The sequence below is a fragment of the Schistocerca cancellata genome, chromosome 3, assembly GCF_023864275.1.
Source record: "Schistocerca cancellata isolate TAMUIC-IGC-003103 chromosome 3, iqSchCanc2.1, whole genome shotgun sequence".
Classification (NCBI taxonomy): Eukaryota; Metazoa; Arthropoda; class Insecta; order Orthoptera; family Acrididae; genus Schistocerca; species Schistocerca cancellata.
In genome coordinates, this window is record NC_064628.1 from 702342525 (window position 1) to 702362999 (window position 20475).

The 20475-nt window shown below is 43.3% G+C and overlaps 1 protein-coding gene and 1 non-coding gene across 2 annotated transcripts in view; both read left to right on the top strand.

The window, feature by feature from the left end:
- Window positions 1-20475, top strand: part of LOC126175697 (phospholipid phosphatase 1-like) — an 820416-nt gene that overhangs the window by 721609 nt on the left and 78332 nt on the right. The gene's annotated exons all lie outside the window — the stretch shown is intronic.
- Trnas-acu (transfer RNA serine (anticodon ACU)) lies at window positions 8984-9056 on the top strand. Its single transcript has one exon. It is a non-coding gene; the product is annotated as a tRNA-Ser (tRNA).

Below are 20475 nucleotides of genomic sequence, written 5' to 3' on the forward strand. Positions count from 1 at the left end.
TCGAGGCACATAAATACGGAACCGCTGAGGGGTGTGCTCCATTGTTTCCCCCATGTCGGCGTATCTTTTTTTTTTTTTTCACCGACAGAGAGATCGTGTCCTGTTTTATCGAGTGGCACGTCCTTCGGCTGCAGCGAGGGGGGTAGGAGGGGGATGACGTGGTGTTGGAGGGTGGGGGGGGGGGGGGTGCGTGCGTGCGTGCTGAGGCCTACAATGTGCTCGCCGGGCCCTCGTAGGGAGCTCCTGACGGTCTGATGCCCCACGGCGGCAGCTGTGGCCACCACAATGCCACCTCCCCCAGCCAGCTAAGCTCGTTACTATAAATACAGTACAGCGCAGATACAAAAATGGGACACGTCATGCGTGCCGCGCTGTCCCCGCTGCGTTACCAAATCACGTCAAGCACTGTCCGTTTCCCACGGTGCAACAATGCGACCCCTTCACCCGCTCTGCGCGTTTCGCAGCGCCGGTCAAAGATAGTCGCGTCCCGTAGGCTGGCGTGCAGACTGTCGTGCCTAGCTTGCAAACAGCTCCGACTTATTCGCGGGCGACATCGCACATTCGTGACAATTCGTACTGTACGCCGACGAAATGTTAACAAGTGGATCGGGAGGTCGATAACTGTAAAAAGCGGAAAGAGATCAATGTTACATCTACTCCTCCCGATGTATACAAGGTGTTGACCATTATAGGTAGAAACAAAACGAGGAAATAGAGCCGGCCGCTGTGGCCGAGCGGTTCTAGGCGCTTCAGTCCGGAACCGTTCTCTGGTACGGTCGCAGGTTCGAATCCTGCCTCGGGCATCTATGTGTGTAATGTCCTTAGGTTAGTTAGGTTTAAGTAGTTCTAAGTCTGATGACCTCAGATGTTAAGTCCCATAGTGCTTAGAGCCATTTTTTGAGCAAATAGAGGACAAATAAACAAGCAAATAATCCAATACGTTGTCCGGAAACCAATGGGTTCTCTGACACGATGTGTGTACGAGTGTAGTCATGCCAATGTTAAGACACCATTGACATTTAAGGCTACGTTTATTTCGAAACACCGCAAGTGAGGTGTAAATTACAGAGTGATAAATTGCTTTCGTTTGATTTTATCGTCATTTCGGATGCCAAAGTACTGGCGAACAGCGTTTCGACAAAAAGTGTTTCGGTCGTGTCTCGCCTGTTCAAGAGCCTCTAACAACCCTACCACAACAAAGGTCAAAAATTAATTATGATTGTAGTGTTGCTCACTCTGCTAAATATTGCATTTTCGGGCAACAACAAAGTTATGTTACGTGGGAGGTATCATTAGAACACAGTTAATAAAGTCATTTCTTGAAATAATGGATAAACTAGGCACTCATCTTTTCGTGTTTCCCACGCTGGTCTCGTTGTGAACTGGTGGCTCAATCGTCGAAAATCTAGGTAGTGATGATTCCAAGCTCGGATGCAAAGAAGCCTAGGTGTTATTCTGCGATATTCAAAAGTTTTATAGATGTGTTTCATAAACCATTCTTCAAGATTAAACTTTTGAAAGTTAGGACAATGGTGATGTAAAAAAGCAATCAGCACTCCGATTTTAAGTTACACATCTTTTTTATTGCTTTTGTTGCAACATCACTTCACAATATAAAACATACTTGAAAATATCTTCCTCACTGTTAAAGTTCACATGTCATAATCTGACTACAATTTGCGTCTTTTCAACATGACGACCAACACTTGACTCACTAATAACCGCTTACGCGCCTAAAATTCAGAGTTACAAGTACGTCAAAGATCATAGTGACAAAGGAAAGAATGCACATAAGAATAATATAATTGCAATGTAAACATATCGATGTATCAAAGTTCCTCTACATTAATGAACTCCAATCTGAATGTTGTCACAGAAATATGTTAACTATTTTACAGAAACACAGTAGAATATTGCTGGTATCGAGAGGTTGAGGTGAGGTGCCTTAATGGTTACGTAATTCAAGTACCATTACAAGCCTCCCAGGGAGGTCTCCCGGTTTCGACCCGTTTGATTTCTTTGTGTAGGGATATTAAAAAGCATCGGTGTATTCCAGTCCTCTTGATAGTGTCGGTGAACTCCTGGATCGCATGGCGGTTGGTTTTCAATCCATTCGCAACACCCCTGGGATTTTCAGATGTGTGCTGGCATCAGTGAGGAGACGTGCTGAAGATTACCCCCCCCCCCCCTCATGAGCGGTGGCCATGTGGAACATTCGTGACGTTTTTGTCTTCAAGCGCATATCTGTAGTTTGGATTCCTAGAGAACCACTTGCGAAGTGTTCTATTTTGAGCCGTAATACGTCATATCGGGGAAACCATTGATTTACGGACCTACGTTTATTAGGATTATTTGCTTCTTACATTGTCCTTTATTCACCTTTCTCGTTGAACCCAAGATTGTCTCCAACTGAGTGTGACAGTTTTGAATTTATTGACCCATGTAAGCGCTTCCAACAAGCACTTCACTTTTCGAGACTGGGATTGTATTATAACTAAAGATAGCCAGACAGTGAAGGCAAGCTACATTAATGAGATCAGAATTTACAACAGGCAATCAAATATATCTGTTTTGTATAAATGTAAGATTTGCACAATTATTATGGCATAACGTTTAAATAAACTTGTGGTCACAGTCGTCCTGATCCTGTATTGGGTCATTAACTTACTATCCTACTTCTCAATCATGAAATCTGTTCTCAGTCATGTAACAGCAAGAATAATAGCGGACTTGTACACATTGTAACATCCGCTCACAACTGCTACGAACTCAGGCGGTCGACTGCGCTCGAACGATCTGCGCACAAAAGCTATTGTTTCGTACAGAGATGCAATTCTACTTCTTCCTGCAGCTCGCGATGCTATTGGTCAAAGGGTATAATATACTTCCCACGATAAATAAGTGAGTATCCTTGGAGCTTAACGCAGAGGAAAGATCCAAGCTGAGAAAACCAAAACAGAATCATGTCCCAAAAAGTTACGTAAGTCAAATATAAATCACACAGTACTAAAGGAAATTATAAGAAATAAAATTATAAGAAATAAAAACTTACGTGTCTAATGAGAATATAATATACAAACCAGCTAAGTAAACAATTATTTAGATGACATATTTCAAAGGGTATCATCATCTTCGTGCGACAGTTTTGTTTTACTTCATTAACGTGGCCACAGTTTTTAAAAGCATGGAAGAAACTTGAAAGTAAATGACACTTTCTTATGAGCGAAAAAACCGAAGAGAAATAATTTGAGTCAATTAAAATAGGAACGTGTGTGTGTGTGTGTGTGAACATTAGGTTGTTAATAAACGAGGATATATAAATAGAATTTGCAGCTAACGCGTAGCTATATTTCATACGAATTCCATCCACACTGGATGTAAGAGTAGTATTCAGTATTACAGTGTAGCACAAAATTTAAGCCTTCACAGTAGAGAACCGTCGGTACTTATGTACAAAACAATTTAAACGGAGCTTAGTAATTAAAAAAATTAGGCTCTGTAAACTTTTCTCTACAATCTTCATTAACACAATCGCTGGACGGATTGTGTATAGAAGTTTGTTGCAGTAAATATTTTCTAAAAAGTATGATTAGCATGGAGTAAATATAGCATTGTGATTGTAGATACAGAATGTTCTACTAGCAATTATTTTTCGAATATCGATTACCTAAAAAGGCCATCTTCTGGAGATAACTGACTATCGTCAAAGATGTTCATTTAGTCAGTTCCTGATGGCCATTTAAGATACGTAAAATACGAGTATCAATAAAATATTAACAGTTGTATCCTTTACATTCTTAAATGTGAAATTGTGCTATCCAGCCGCGATGGATGATGTCACTGATCATTACAGTATCAAGTTGTCATCTTCGCTTCACTCGAAGCCTCTTAGAGGGACCTACATTCTCACTTACGAAGAAACTAGGAGAAGTGCCATCAGCTAATTACAAAGCGAAGAACCCCGCACACATTTCTGAATTTCTTTCACTTATCAAACTTGAACCACCTGTCTCTCACATGTGATCCGTATGTAACGGAAGAAACGATAGTGTGCCCGTTTCAGAAACGTAATAGCAGTGTTACCTCTGCTATTAACGATGCTCCATATGGAGCAGTCGATGATCTCCAGCTGTCCGTGGCTCGGCAGATTGAGAATGAATCTATGAAGACCAGCTTTACGTTGGCCAATATTCTGACTGAGAGTGAAATATTTCAACGGAAAAGCCAGAGAAAACATGAAGGCGAGAGTATAATGGAAGGCAATGATATGCAACTCCAGTTTCGTCCTTGTTATAGGTGTTTTAGTTGTGGGCTGTTCTTCAGGTATCTCTCTTAACACACAGTTCACAACGTAGCGTAAAAGTTGAAAGAAACAGAAAGAAATTGTAAGGAATACAGAAATATGATACCTTGTAACTATGACAAATAGTGATGCTACGAAATGACGAAACTTTTTAACACATATTACTAAATTGTTGCCACTGAAAGGCGAATCGCTAAATTTGGAATAAATTCAAGCAAAAAACTTCACCTCGAAATTGAGTGAAAAACGTGTATTTGTGTATGTGAGATTATCTGCTGGATTGTTTCGATTGAAATCCATGGTTCACTGCTAGTGATTTGCGGAAGATTCTGAAGTACTATGAGTTGCGATATCGTTTGCCGTGCATCTCAATTATTGACACACGTGGAAGACTAACATCACAAAATTTAGTACGTTTTTCGGATCATTTTTGGGTTCTGGTGCTATCGTGTTTTCTTGTTGGTATGCAGTGCAGAAGGAAGTTTTTTACTTTAGCACCTGAAACTTCACGTTGGTCATTTTTGTCACGGGCATCTTTTCGTCGGCTGACCGAACTGTCTTAACCTCGGTTTTGGTTTATACTTCAGAACTGAGTCTGGTGTTCAGGTTTGTTGCAGTTTTCTTGCATGCTCTTTCCATTTGTTCTTATACTACACTATTTCTTCACCCACATTAAATATTCTAAGTTTGTCCTGGAATCTACATTTCTCTTCCTACCATTAGGACACAAAAACGCTGAAAAATGCCACTACTGTGTCAGGTAGCAAATCTTACTTCCATGTCGTCCGCTCTCGGTAGCTGAGTGGTCAGGGCGACAGAATGTCAATCCTAAGGGCTCGGGTTCGATTCCCGGCTGGGTCGGAGATTTTCTCCGCTCACGGGCTGGGTGTAGTGTTGTCCCAATCATCATCATTTCATCCCCATCGACGCGCAAGTCGCCGTAGTGGCGTTAAACCAAAGACTTGCACCCGGCGAACGGTCAACCCGACAGGAGGCCCTAGTCACACGATATTTACATTTACACTTCCATGTCCTCGAAGGCGAATGGCGCGTAACCCCTAGGCAGTACACTACATCTGTGATGTAGGAGACTGAAGCGATTTGAAGACGAATCTCCGGCGGTCTGAAACAGGGTGTATTTTTGCTAAGGGAAGCTACCTTGTCGGAGAAATAGGCCTCGAGGTCTAGCTCCACCCTCAGACTAATCCTGTACAGCGCTCTTAAGGAGGGCAGGGTACAAAAAATTTACTCACTGAAAACACTTAAGCTGTCTGGGGCTGTACTGATCTTTCCGCCAAGATAGTATAGTGATAGCAAGTGGGTGAACGTCAATTAATGAAAATCGCGATGCCCGATACCATCATTTCCATTTTTAGCCTTTCGTAAAGCTCTAATATGGTGTGGAGATGAACATGAACTGTGGGCGCCTCAGTTTACATTAAACGCTGGAATACCTCCAATAGAATCCGTGTTCAAGACAAGTTACATTTTTCGAAAAATTGTCGCTTGTCTTAAGTTACAAGAATGGGTACATACGAACTTCGCTACTGAAGTATCTGTGCGCATATTGGAGCATCGTGCTGAGAGAGTCACAGATATGACAACATGATGTGCATCTCATATCATTCTCGATCTAGAATGTGACTAATAACACATGCCCCCCAACAGTAAGTTGTATGATCCAAAGTCATATTCTTCTTTCAATTCAGAAGCTGTCTATAATCCAACAAAGCAGTGCCCTACCATCATTTCCCCATAATTTTGTAACCTAAGAAATAGGAGCAACTATCTTTTGTCTGATAGCCTGCCTGTGTTGACCTACACACGGAGAGAAGTATCGAACACACCAAGCTGAAGAGTATTTGTCTATTGAGGCTGAAGACTCCTATCATATCGCAATCAAGTAAGGCATAAACGTAAAATTAAATTTAATTTCTGATAAAAACCGACAAAGACAAACATTATGTCGGTAAAAGTGTATGGAAGAAAACCCATTAGTATAAAATGTATTTAAGACTGGTTAAAACGTTTTGGAGACGAAAAGGAAGCCTTTGGTAATACACCAATTCTGGTCATCACCATCTATAAAATTAACGAGAATGAACAAATGTCTCAGAGATTGACGTCGGACGAATCGGGGGCCACGTTATGGCCTCCATTCGCTAAAATCTGAGTAAGCGTAACGTTTGTTCTCGATTTGAGTTATACAAATTGACTTTCTATCTGAAGACAATGCCGAAGAGTTCAGTGACACATCTGACAGAATGAGATCTCATTCTGGAAACGTTCCCCGGGCTGTGGCTATGCCATGTCTCCGCAATATCCTATCTTTCAGGAGTGCTAGTTCTGCAGGGTTCGCAGGAGAGCTTCTGTAAAGTTTGGAAGGTAGGAGGCGAGGTACTGGCAGAAGTAAAGCTGTGATGACGGGGCGTGAGTCGTGAATGGGTAGCTCAGTTGGTAGAGCACTTACCCGCGAAAGGAAAAGGTCCCGAGTTCGAGTCTCGGTCCAGCACACAGTTTTAATCTGCCAGGAAGATTCAGACATGTGACATACTTAAGTTACATTTCAGATTTATCATGGTGGATAAGGCCTGGAGCTACCAGTTGCACGGAAAATAAAGTCGTGCACCGTTATCTGACGCGTATTTCGATAAGCGTCCAAATGCGTGTGACGTCAGTCCTTTTCTTTACCCCAACTAATGACTTATACACTTGCCAAAGAGTGTCGTGAATACGAGCAATAGAAATTACTATCTACATCTATATGGCTCCTCTGCAAATCACACTTGGGTGGCAGACCACCTTCACAATAATTCTGTTATTCCACTATCGAATCGCGCGTGGAAAAAAACGAACATCTGTATCTTTCCGTGCGAGCTCTGATTTCACTTACTTTATTATGATAGTTTCTCACTATATAAGTCGGCGTCAACAAGATATTTTCGCATGGGAGGACAAACTTGGTGATTGAAGGTGAACAAGGTATTTTCTTAGTATCTGCTGTTTTATTGTTGGGTAACACACATCAAACTTTTTAGACATTTCTTGTAAATCTTCCACTATCACAGGATATTAAGCTTTGATGGAAACAATCCTGCAGATCCTAAGACCTGATCATGAAACATAGCAGTTCTGTGCGGACACCTTCACGAAGACACTTTAATTCACTGCAGCTCGTGGTAGTGTTGGTTCTTAACTTCGATAGTTTATTAAGTGAGTCATACACCAGTGATCCCTCGAGCCGATTCTTTAAAGAATCCCCCAGCCGATTCTTTAAAGAATCCCCCAGCCGATTCTTTAAAGAATCCCCCAGCCGATTCTTTAAAGAATCCCCCAGCCGATTCTTTAAAGAATCCATCTCTCAAATAATTTTTCTGGGTGTCACTAAGTGCTTTCATTCTCAAATACTGCATAAAAATAACCAGTGTAATTTGCGGGCTGTGAGTTGCGCTGACACACACACACACACACACACACACACACACACACACACACATACACACACACAGTTTCTAACTTTTAGTATTTGGTTTACTTAATGTAAGATTATAGATAACGTTTTAAACTTTTAAATTCGGCCAATAAGTATATGAAGTACAGAAAATCATATTTCTGATGCTCCTGGAAGCCATTAGAGAGGCTACCTGCAACTGGGTTATGGCTGATCGTTTTAACCGTTTAGTAATATAGATGTGACATGTTTTTTTTTCTGGTGAATATTTGCTCCAGCAGAGCACGCACAAAGGTACGTAGAATCCTGTAACAGCTGCTTTGCGAAGTTTATGTATGAAGACCATAAGGGACCAGCGATATGTCTTTGTGCAGCCTCGAACTCAGCCACTTGAACTCAAGTACAGCGTCTCCTGTATTTGGCTTTGAATTTGTTACGTCACTTGCTCTTCAGAAGCGTGTGCAAAAAGTGAGCTGACGTACGTTAGTTTGCTTATATTTCAGCATACAAACACTAGCAATGTTTGTGTTTAAGGTCTGCTGTCTTCAGACCAAAACAAATGTTCTGCGAAGTTGTTTATCGGCGACGAAAGGAATGCTGACCGTCAAGACAAAAGATACAGACTGTTGCGAATTGCTGTAGCCCTCCTCCGTCGCGCTGTTACGTCGAATGACAGTAAACGTCGGAGTTTGATGAATCTGAACATGGAATGCATTATTTCTGAACCCTTTTCTACTTCTTCTTCTTGTTCTACTACTACTACTACTACTACTACTACAACTAATGAGAATTACATAACCATTCACTAGTCCTGTTTTTGATGTTTCTGTTGCTGTTTCGTATAGCATTTTAAACAACCAAACTGCGGTAAGGATGGAAAGAGTTGTCCGATGGGACAAGGAAGGAAGAAATATTCCTAGTACAGTGATGTTGAGCATTGTTTTCTTTCAGGACGACCAATTACATCTACACCGTTCAAGAAAACTTACATCTCCTATATAGTTTTTCTCACACCTTTATTATATGATATATGTAAGGTGAGGGCGACCAATTTATCATTTCAGTGCAGATGCACACCAGGCTCGAACTGCGACGAGAATCGGCGTCATACCGCGAGTAATTAGGATGATGGGTAACGAGCACTACATCTGTAGTGTGTGGATAAGTACAGAGTTCGGGTCTGACAGGAGGTGTGCTATGCTACTCTATGCAGTTGCGATGACGACTGTGTCCGGATGGCGCAGTGGTCAGCGCATCTGCCTACTAAGCAGGAGACCTGGGTGCGAATCCCAGTCCGGCACAAATTTTCAACTTACCCCATTGACTTAAGTCAGTGCCCATTGGCAGCTAATGTCATTAGTTCCTTTGTGTCTTCATTAGATTACGCTGGAAAATGAGTTGGATCTCGTCAACCATACGCCTGCAATTGCCACATTCATGCTTCATTATAGATTGGTTCAAATAGCTCTGAGCACTATGGGACTTAACATCTATGGTCATCAGTCCCCTAGAACTTAGAACTACTTAAACCTAACTAACCTAAGGACATCACACAACACCCAGTCATCACGAGGCATTATAGACTAAATCGGTTATTTTGTAGTATAGGCTTTAGTTGTCGCAGTACAGCTTCATACGTGTCTTAGCGCGGTATCCGCGACTCCGTATTACTCGTCATAGGATTTCCGTGTGTAGATTGTTACGATTAATCAAATATCTTTCGACCAGTATTGTCCCTATCCCCAGTTATTTGAGGCATCGAACTGTCATGCATAAAATGTCTTCCAACATCCATTTTTTTGTCACATCTCAAAGTTTATGACGTTATATCTCCTGAACTACAAGTCATACAATAATATACACTCCTGGAAATTGAAATAAGAACACCGTGAATTTATTGTCCCAGGAAGGGGAAACTTTATTGACACATTCCTGGAGTCAGATACATCACATGATCACGCTGACAGAACCACAGGCACATAGACACAGGCAACAGAGCATGCACAATGTCGGCACTAGTACAGTGTATATCCACCTTTCTCAGCAATGCAGGCTGCTATTCTCCCATGGAGACGATCGTAGAGATGCTGGATGTAGTCCTGTGGAACGGCTTGCCATGCCATTTCCACCTGGCGCCTCAGTTGGACCAGCGTTCGTGCTGGACGTGCAGACCGCGTGAGACGACGCTTCATCCAGTCCCAAACATGCTCAATGGGGGACAGATCCGGAGATCTTGCTGGCCAGGGTAGTTGACTTACACCTTCTAGAGCACGTTGGGTGGCACGGGATACATGCGGACGTGCATTGTCCTGTTGGAACAGCAAGTTCCCTTGCCGGTCTAGGAATGGTAGAACGATGGGTTCGATGACGGTTTGGATGTACCGTGCACTATTCAGTGTCCCCTCGACGATCACCAGTGGTGTACGGCCAGTGTAGGAGATCGCTCCCCACACCATGATGCCGGGTGTTGGCGCTGTGTGCCTCGGTCGTATGCAGTCCTGATTGTGGCGCTCACCTGCACGGCGCCAAACACGCATACGACCATCATTGGCACCAAGGCAGAAGCGACTCTCATCGCTGAAGACGACACGTCTCCATTCGTCCCTCCATTCACGCCTGTCGCGACACCACTGGAGGCGGGCTGCACGATGTTGGGGCGTGAGCGGAAGACGGCCTAACGGTGTGCGGGACCGTAGCCCAGCTTCATGGAGACGGTTGCGAATGGTCCTCGCCGATACCCCAGGAGCAACAGTGTCCCTAATTTGCTGGGAAGTGGCGGTGCGGTCCCCTACGGCACTGCGTAGGATCCTACGGTCTTGGCGTGCATCCGTGCGTCGCTGCGGTCCGGTCCCAGGTCGACGGGCACGTGCACCTTCCGCCGACCACTGGCGACAACATCGATGTACTGTGGAGACCTCACGCCCCACGTGTTGAGCAATTCGGCGGTACGTCCACCCGGCCTCCCGCATGCCCACTATACGCCCTCGCTCAAAGTCCGTCAACTGCACATACGGTTCACGTCCACGCTGTCGCGGCATGCTACCAGTGTTAAAGACTGCGATGGAGCTCCGTATGTCACGGCAAACTGGCTGACACTGACGGCGGCGGTGCACAAATGCTGCGCAGCTAGCGCCATTCGACGGCCAACACCGCGGTTCCTGGTGTGTCCGCTGTGCCGTGCGTGTGATCATTGCTTGTACAGCCCTCTCGCAGTGTCCGGAGCAAGTATGGTGGGTCTGACACACCGGTGTCAATGTGTTCTTTTTTCCATTTCCAGGAGTGTAATTTCGCAAATACATTCAGTGCTATATGTGGATTGTATTAGCAACATTTGTTCCGAATAGAGCTAGTAACAAAGAAGTAATAAATTAAAGAGTCATGTCTGATCCTGCAGAAACTGCGAAAATATAGTAAGTGGTAAACTTTTTCCTTTCATTATTTTGCTGGGGTATCAGCGAGAAAAAGTTTCAGAAAGGTTTGGCACTATGTGTAAAATTTGTAGCAAGTCGCTAAGTGCCCTCAGTCTTAATCACTGTCTGAATGTAGTTTGGGTAATTTACGCGCAGTGAGTTTACTATTACTCAAGACACACGTAGTTTCTAACTTTACTACTTGAGTAGAATGATAAAATTTTAATTTTTAAAGTCAATCAGTAATCAAATGAAATACTGAAAATCGTATCTTTGTTGCCCCTGAAAGCAATTGGCTACCATCCTGAAACTGTGATCGGCTGACGGGGTGAACGATTCAGATAGTAATGTGCAGGGTGGTCAGGAACAGACTGAAAAGCTTGTAAGGTTTTTGGAAGAGAGGATTTCGATTTGACGCCATTTCGGCGACTTGCACGTCGATGGGGATGAAATTATGATGATTTAGACACCACAACCCCCAGTCCCTGAGTGGAGAAAATCTCCGACCCAGCCGGGAATCGAACCCAGATCCTTAGGATTGACATTCTTTCACGGTGACCACTCAGCTACCGGGGCCAGATACAATGGTAACTGCATTTAAATGACACAATAAAAGGTGTCCACTAGGTCCGTTTTGTCACATACGGGATTTGTCCGGAATCCTTCACGTCGACTTCCCAGTGTTTTCATTTATGCAAGCGGCAACGACGTAGCAGTTGTAGCGTCAAAATTGCTTGGTGAAGTTAAATGTTGCAGTTTATGTTGGCACCGCCGTGCGCCGATTACATCAGCATTTCCCCCTCCCCCTGTGCAAATGGTTCAAATGGCTCTGAGCACCATGGGACTTAACATCTGTGGTCATCAGTCCCCTAGAACCTAGAACTACTTAAACGTAACTAACCTAAGGACATCACACACATCCATGCCCGAGGCAGGATTCGAACCTGCGACCGTAGCGGCGACGCGGTTCCAGACTGAAGCGCCTAGAACCGCACGGCCACACCGGCCGGCCCCCCTGTGCAATCGGACTACTACTTTGTGCCACCTTTACTGACTTCACTCAGTCAAAGAGAAAGACTGGACGTGACGAAAGCTCAAAAAGAAGTAAGACTCCTTCATACAGTGAAAGTCCAATTACGTTCTTCTGCAATTTCAAAAGAACAGTTTCATATCTTTACCGAAAATTGCGAAAAAATAAAATATATAAATAAAAAAACCGGCACTCGATGTTGCCATATCAATATATCGCGTAAAAATATTGCTGATATATATCAATACTTTTTGGAAAAATATCAGTATATCAATATTTTATCAACGGCCCTAATTGGAACGTAGTATCACCATTGGAGAATAGAGCTTGTTCTATGGGATGAACCTGATCATCCAAAATGATCGCGTAATCCTTGGCAGTAATGCGACCTTGCAGAATAACCGTGAGACCCATGGAACATCACGATACGGGTGCCCGAATCATCGCGAAACCACCGCCATGTTTCACTCTTGGAACGTAAACTCGGCCAGAAATGGAAACATTGTGAAACAAGACTCGTCAGACCAAACGACTTTCTTCCATCGCTCCATAGTCTAAGTTTAATGGCTTCGGCGCCACGTTTCCCTTTTTACGTCAATTTGCATCACTGATGAGTGGTTCTGGAGTTCAGCTCGCCCTGCAATTACCATCTTCTGGAGCTCCTTTAGCGCAACATACGGTTCTTTAGTGACTTTTCCAGCCGTCGTATCTTCATTTCTCGTTACAGTCCTGTTGAAAGACAGATTTCACGATGACTCAACACACACTTCCATCGGCATCGTGACCTAGCTGATAATATTGTTCTTTCACTTTCCCTGTTTGCGGTATGCATTCAATACCGTACCTCGTGGAACACCCAACACTTCGACTCCCTTGGTTATGGAAGCACCCACTGTGCGAGGACCAACTATTTGCTCGTGTTCGAATTCAATTAGTTCCGACATAATGCCCTCACAATTACACAGAACACTGTTCTGACGAACGACTGACACTTGCAGTGTATTGAGAACATTGCACAGGTGTCGTTTATGGTCAGATACGACGGTGCAAAATTCAGGCTTGGCTAGCATCTGCATTTATATTCAAGCATGTATTCCTTCTAGTGTTTCCATATTTTGTCCAACCACTGTATGTGGCGCTGACAAATCAACCGCCGCTCGTCTCGACGCAGCCTTGCCCCCGCAAGTAGGCAACTCGTCCGTGTGACGTCACGGGGACGGCAGTAGAGTGCGAGCTGAATAATGTGGCCGGTAGACGTGCAATCGGCAGGGCAAACCTTGGGGAGAGCGAAAGTGGTAGGGGTGGCGGCAGGAGCAGTAGGGCAAATACCGAGCGCTGGAGGGGAATTGTCTTTCTAAACTGAAGATCGCTTGAACTGAAGAGCCCCTCCACGTCCAAACTTGCGTGGTGACCATTAAAAAAGGTCTGTCACCTCTGTTACAGTTAAGTCTAGAAAGAATTCCGCTGCATACACAACAAAAGCAGCGATTTATCTTCGCCTGGCTTGTTAACTATTTACAAATTTCAGAAAAGCGACATGAGACGCGAATTTTGAGTAAAATGTACATTTCCCGTTTTTCCATGTTAAAATTTTCTCCTTTTGCCAAAACTCAGTGGAATTGACACAATGTCACTCCACTAACATGTTGTGCAGACGCAGTTGCGGAAGAATTCTAAAAACATGGCTTGTTAAGTTTAAGGACCTGTGGGAAAGTAAGGTCAATAGCGTATGAATCAGTACATCCTCGATACAAAACTAAATATATGTATTCACTTACGCGGTTACAAAACCCAAAGTATTTCTCGTTTAACCAATTACCGGTGGCCCTTAAAAATCGTACTCTTTCAACAAAAAAGATTGTATTTAGTAGAAAAGCACGGTAGATAATGAAGTTTTGTATAATAACCATAAGGCAAAATAATCTCCTCTTTGCATGCTATCATTTGCCAAAATCTCATATCGACATCTCAAACTATTTATGAAATATGAGTATTGCTGTGGATATTTCATTCTGGCTTTATCGTTGGCGCACGCGATCGCAGATGAATTTGCTACATCAGACCAATTTACTCGAGACTGATGACAGAGATCTGTATCCAATTCTAAAGAAAAATTCAATATGTTAGCTAAATTTCATATGCTACAACACATTATGTAATATATATCATATGCAAATGCAAAATTATATATTTTTCGTTGCAATTTTTTTCAAATTTGGTGCAGTGTCTTACCTAAACCCAAATATCACAATAACTATGACGATTAACGAAATGATGGGCACGTCATCATGAAGGTAACATATAAAGCTATTAGTAATGCAAAAATGATTTTTTTACCGAGCAATTTCTTTAAAATCGTTTGAGAAACACTACAGGGTGTGCGTCTCGATTGCGTCATTGCAGAGAGAAGCCGACCGGCTGAAAGAAGGTAATGTCGACCTCCCTTTCCGAAAAAGCGAATGAACTCGGCCAGCGCTACGGAAGAAAGTTGGTCATTGTTCATCGACCACAATATCCTGCGCAGAATAGGTCAACGGTATGGCACTAAGTCCATAAACCGTAGGCTACAATGTGTAACGAGACATCGTCCTATAGCATTACTTTTCTTCGACAGTAGTTGTCGATACTAGTATTATTTTTCGAATTTTGGACAGGTTAATATTATCTCAGTTGCTTTCCTGAAAGCTTTCATATAATTTTGTACACGATGTGTTATATTTCAAGCTGAAATTTATGAAATCGAATTCATTAATTTTCGATGCTTTGATCGATAAGTACTGAATGTACTGTTAAGCCGGCCGGAGTGGCCGAGCGGTTCTAGGCGCTACAGTCTGGAACCGCGTGACCGCTGCAGTCGCAGGTTCGAATCCTGCCTCGGGCATGGATGTGTGAGGTCCTTAGGTTAGGTAAGTTTAAGTAGTTCTAAGTTCTAGGGGACTGATGACCTCAGTAGTTAAGTCCCATAGTGCTCAGAGCCATTTGAACCATTTTGTACTGTTAAAATAATTTTATTTAGAAACATTTGAAATTACGAATTATTTGGCACACTTAAAATTTTGTTATTAATTACGCAATTTAGTACTATTTAATATGTTTATTTCTGGATTCATTTATGAAATAATCGAAATTAACAGAAATTTATTTGTCAAGAAAAATTGTAAACCCTTTGGAATACGGTTATTACAGCAGAGTGAAGGAGTAGTAAGCATGCCTGTGGTGTGATCGGACGTATTTTTGTATTTTGGGCGAACAGTGTAATTTTGGCTTTGTTAATGTGAAAATTAAAGACTGTTGTTGTTGTTATTGTTGTTGTTGTGGTCTTCATCCTGAGACTGGTTTCATGCAGCACTCCATGCTACTCTATACTGTGCAAGCTTTTCATCTCCCAGTACCTAATGCAACCTACATCCTTTTGAATCTGCTTAGTGTATTCATCTCTTGGTCTCCCTCTACGATTCAAGACTATGATATACTAAAATGTGACAGAATATATTAACGTAACAACAAAAGTTCTGCAACAACAAACTTCAGATTTATTTAGGTTAATTCAACAATTAGGGCCTAAAATGTGAGAATTTGAGCTTCAAGAATCAGACCCCTAGACAAGAAGAACTGGAGCCAACTCTACACGAAAAGCTAAGTAAGCTAGAAAGTTTATTGAAACCTTCGCTCTACTCAAATTTTTCATAATAGACTTTGCATATTGTGGACAACAGCTGAAATTAGGAAGGCGGAGAGAGATTACAAACTTTGTTAACTATGGCAGTTCTGTGATATTTGGAAGTTAGGCTGGATAGCTCAGTTGGTAATAGCATAGCCCGCAAAAGGCAAACAAGGTTCTGAGTTCGAATATCGGTCCGGTACACATTTTTATCTGCTACGAAGTTCTTAAGTTTGAATTGTCCACTGCCTTCTAAGCGTGTCCTCTGTGACAAGCTCTATTGCAATGGGTATCAAATGGTCCAAATGGCTCTGAGCACTATGGGACTTAACATCTGAGGTCATCAGTCCCCTAGAACTTAGAACTACTTAAACCTAACTAAGCTAAGGATATCACACACATCCATGCCCGAGGCAGGATTCGAACCTGCGACCGTAGCGGTCGCGCGGTTCCAGACTGAAGCGCCTAGAACCGCTCGGCTACACAGGGCGGCCAATGGGTACCAATCTTCCTATTGTGGCGTTGTCCTGGTAGCGTGCTCTGAACTGTGAGTACAGCACGGCATGTTACGCCGGCCGGCGTGCATTAGTATTCGGGCAGGCAACATGCCTGCTGGCCTAGCGCCGTGAGGGAATGCCCTGTGGGATGGAGCGCGGGATTTACTGCCCCTAGTTGAGCCGGCAAGTTTGTTACGACTGAGGCGGCCCCATCCGGACAAAGGCTCCTCCACAAATTTACGGTCGGCAACGCCTTTCAGTTAACGCGCCGGCAATTAAGATAGCCGCTAGTGGTCAGCCGGCCTCCTCGACCTTGGGTAACGTGACCCCATGGACTCCCAATTCACTTCTTTTTCTCTTTATTTGAAAGCAAGTCTTTTACGAACAGCCTCCCCTCCAGGCGGTCTAGCCCCTGCCCCATTTTATAGTCAGCACGGTTTCAGAAAATATTGTTCTTGTGAAACACAACTAGCTCTTTATACTCATGAAGTAATAAGTGCTATCGATAGGGGATGTCAAATTGATACCATATTTTTAGATTTCCAGAAGGCTTTCGACACCGTTCCTCACAAGCGTCTTCCAACCAAACTGCGTGCCTACGGAGTATCGCCTCAGTTGTGCGACTGGATTCGTGATTTCCTATCAAAAAGGTCACAGTTCGTAGTAGTAGACGGAAAGTCATCGAGTAAAACAGAAGTAATATCCGGCGTTCCCCAAGGAAGTGTTATAGGCCTTCTATTGTTCCTGATCTATATTAACGACATAGGAGACAATCTGAGTAGCCGTCTTAGATTGTTTGCAGATGATGCTGTCATTTACCGTCTTGTAAAGTCATCAGATGATCAAAACGACTTGCAAAATGATTTGGATAAGATGTCTGTATGGTGCGAAAAGTGGCAATTGATCCTGAATAAGGAAAAGTGTGAAGTTATTCACATGAGTACTAAAAGAAATCTGCAAAATTTAGATTACGCAATAAGTCACACAAATCTGAAGGCTGTAAATTCAGCTAAATACTCAGGGATTACAATTACAAATAATCTAAATTGGAACGATAACATAGATAAGGTTGTGGGGAGAGCAAACCAAAGACTGCGATTCATTGGCTGAAAACTTGGAGGGTGCAACAGGACTACCAAAGAGACTGCTTATACCACGCCTGTTCGCCCGATTCTGGAGTATTGCTGTGCGGTGTGGGATCCGCATCAGGTGCGACTGGCAGATGACATCGAAAAAATTCAAAGAAGGGCGGTTCGTTTTGTGCTATCGCGAAATAGGGGAGATAGTGCCACAGACATGATACGTGAATTGGGGTGGCAATCATTAAAAGAAAGGCGTTTTTCGTTGTGACGGGATCTTTTCATGAAATTTAAATCACCAGTTTTCTCCTCCGATTGCGAAAACATTCTGTTGGCACTCACCTTCATACGGAGAAATGATCATCACGATAAAAAAAAGAGAAATCAGGGCTCGCACAGAAAAATTTAAGTGCTCGTTTTTCCCGCGTGCCGTTAGAGAGTGGAACGTGAATAGCAGAGTAATCACGTAGACATAGTGCTTCATTGGCCTTTTGAAGGCAGTGTTCGGATTCGTCTAATTGTCTCACGTTGTCTGCGAATCTAACCGTATTATTGTTTTCCCCGTGTGTAATTGTTCCTGAAACATGTGTAGCTTTAAGTTTGTTTTTATTTTATCATCAGTGTAGATGCGAACAGCCTGTCTCCCTTCGTGCTCGTCCGGGTCGGAGATTTTCTCTGCTCCTGGACTGGGCGTTGTGTTGTTCTTACACTCGTACCGTCGTAACTGACAAAGTCGCCTACAATACGTTATCTTATCGTCCATCATTACTGAGTTGACTGAATGGACACGATTCGAAAAAAAAGAGAAAAAATCAATGTCGTATTAAAAGACCACTTGTCTTAGCTAAGTTGCTCTTTAAATTTCTTTTCTCCCTAATTCGATTCACGACAACGTTAGTTATCCGATGTATCCATTTAATTTTCAGTATTCTCCGCAACTTAACCTGATCATTTGTCATCCACATTTTACTTTACTCTTTCATAACTTGCGTAGGTCATGGAGGGGAGGAGGGTTAATGTAAAAGTCTTTATTTTGTGGGAGTAGTAATACATAGGGAAAATGTGTTCCATTTCAGAAACACATAATACGTAATAAACAAGTACAAAATTGAAGCCATGGTAGCAAAGTGTCAGTGTCAACAAACTTAAATCTGGGCGGGGAAAACATGAAAATAGTCACCAGGTTTATGTATCTACGTGGCAGAATGAAAGAGAACCCTAGAAACTGCTAGTTAATTAAATTGAGAATTGCACACGCTGAAACAGTATTCAATGAGAGGAAGAAACTACCAACGTTAAACAGTATTACGTTAAACAACATGAAACTATATTTCAGTAGTTTAGTTTGAAAAGTTGACCTCTATGGTTCAGCTATATGAGTAGAAGAGGAGCAGAACAAAAACGTTTGCAAGCATTTGATGCTTGGTGTTGGAGAAAGATAGTAAAGATCCTTGGAGAGACTGAATGAAGAGTACAGCAGGAGCGTTCCATAAAACAGGACAGATTGCCGGTGTGTGGTCGGGGGGGAGGGGGGGGCTGTCAAGGTAGGAGGGACCGTTGGAGCAAAGAAGAAAAATTTTTGCCTAATGGACAAGCCTGGATAAAATTAAGCATGTGGAAGTGGAACCACGGAAAATCTAAACCTGGGTGGACTGATTGGGCATTGAACCCCACTTCTCAGAAGGTGATTCCAGTGTCTCACCCGCTGGGAGCGGTGGGCACCTGTACAGACATTGTCCTATCGCAGAGCAGATGGTGGAAGAAAAAATGCCGGGACAGAACGCACGAGGGAGGCCAAGGCTTCCGTACGCCAGTCAAGTACAAATGTAATGTGAACTGAAGAGACTGCAGAAGAGGGCTGAGAAAGGGGGACGAGGTATGTTGCTAACAAATCTTCAGATTGAGAAGAAATGGGAAATGTCATTAATGAAAATGGAAAGATTGTCTAAAAAAGTTACTAGAACCCTCCGTTCCCCCCTGCCCCAATTTTATAAACGTCCATGTACAGCGTGAATTGTAATTATTATTTAATGGTGTTCGTGCACGTACGCACTTGCATGGCGGCCATCACAAAAAGTTCTACAGTCACCTTTGCAAAAGGGTTAGTATTTCTATCGAGGAGTCATGAGAGGCGCGAGTGTGGTGTCCGTACGTCTGGGTGCGATCACCCACTTTATGCCTCATCTAGAACATAGAAAAGTGATTGCATAATAGCAGGCGTATGTCGGTGAAAGGAAGATCAGGAAAGCGTGATGGCAGGCACCGTGTAGAAAGTCTGGACGGGTAGTACGGCTACGGGCGTATTTAAGCTTCTAGCAGCGACAGTTCATGCATGGTGATGAGGAAATGCTCACAGTGGCCAGGTTATCGTTGTTGCTGGGCACCAACTACGTTGCTGGAAAAAAATTAGAGCGTCCTTTTAGAAATTTGCAGTTCGCCGCCACTGTTGCTCTTACCATCCTGGAAGGCGTCTGTGCTGCGAGTGCGTCCACAACCTACGGTTGTGAGAATGTTCAAGTGACCACTGATGGCAGCATCGTTACACAACTGACGCAGCACGTCCAATTTGTGTAGCAGTTCTCCGAAGGAACCATCCCGCCACTCGGAAGGCCACAATTTGACCCGCTTCAGATTCGCTCAGTTAGTTGTAGGAAGCAGAGTGCATCTCTGTGGCATGGGTGCCCGCTCGATTTACACGTTTGCATCACACTGAGCTTTCCGGCTGTGAGCATTCCCTATTAAAGGGTTGACACAGGTGACACCCTGATGCACTACTGGCCATTAAAATTGCTACACCAAGAAGAAATGCAGATGATAAACGGGTATTCATTGGACAAATATATCATACTAGAATCGATATGTGATTACATTTTCACGCAATTTGGGTGCATAGATCCTGAGAAATCGGCACCCAGAACAACCACCTCTGGCCGTAATAACGGCCTTGATACGCCCGGGCATTGAGTCAGACAGCTTGTGTGGCGTGTACAGGTACAGCTGCCCATGCAGCTTCAACACGATACCACAGTTCAAAAGAGTAGTGA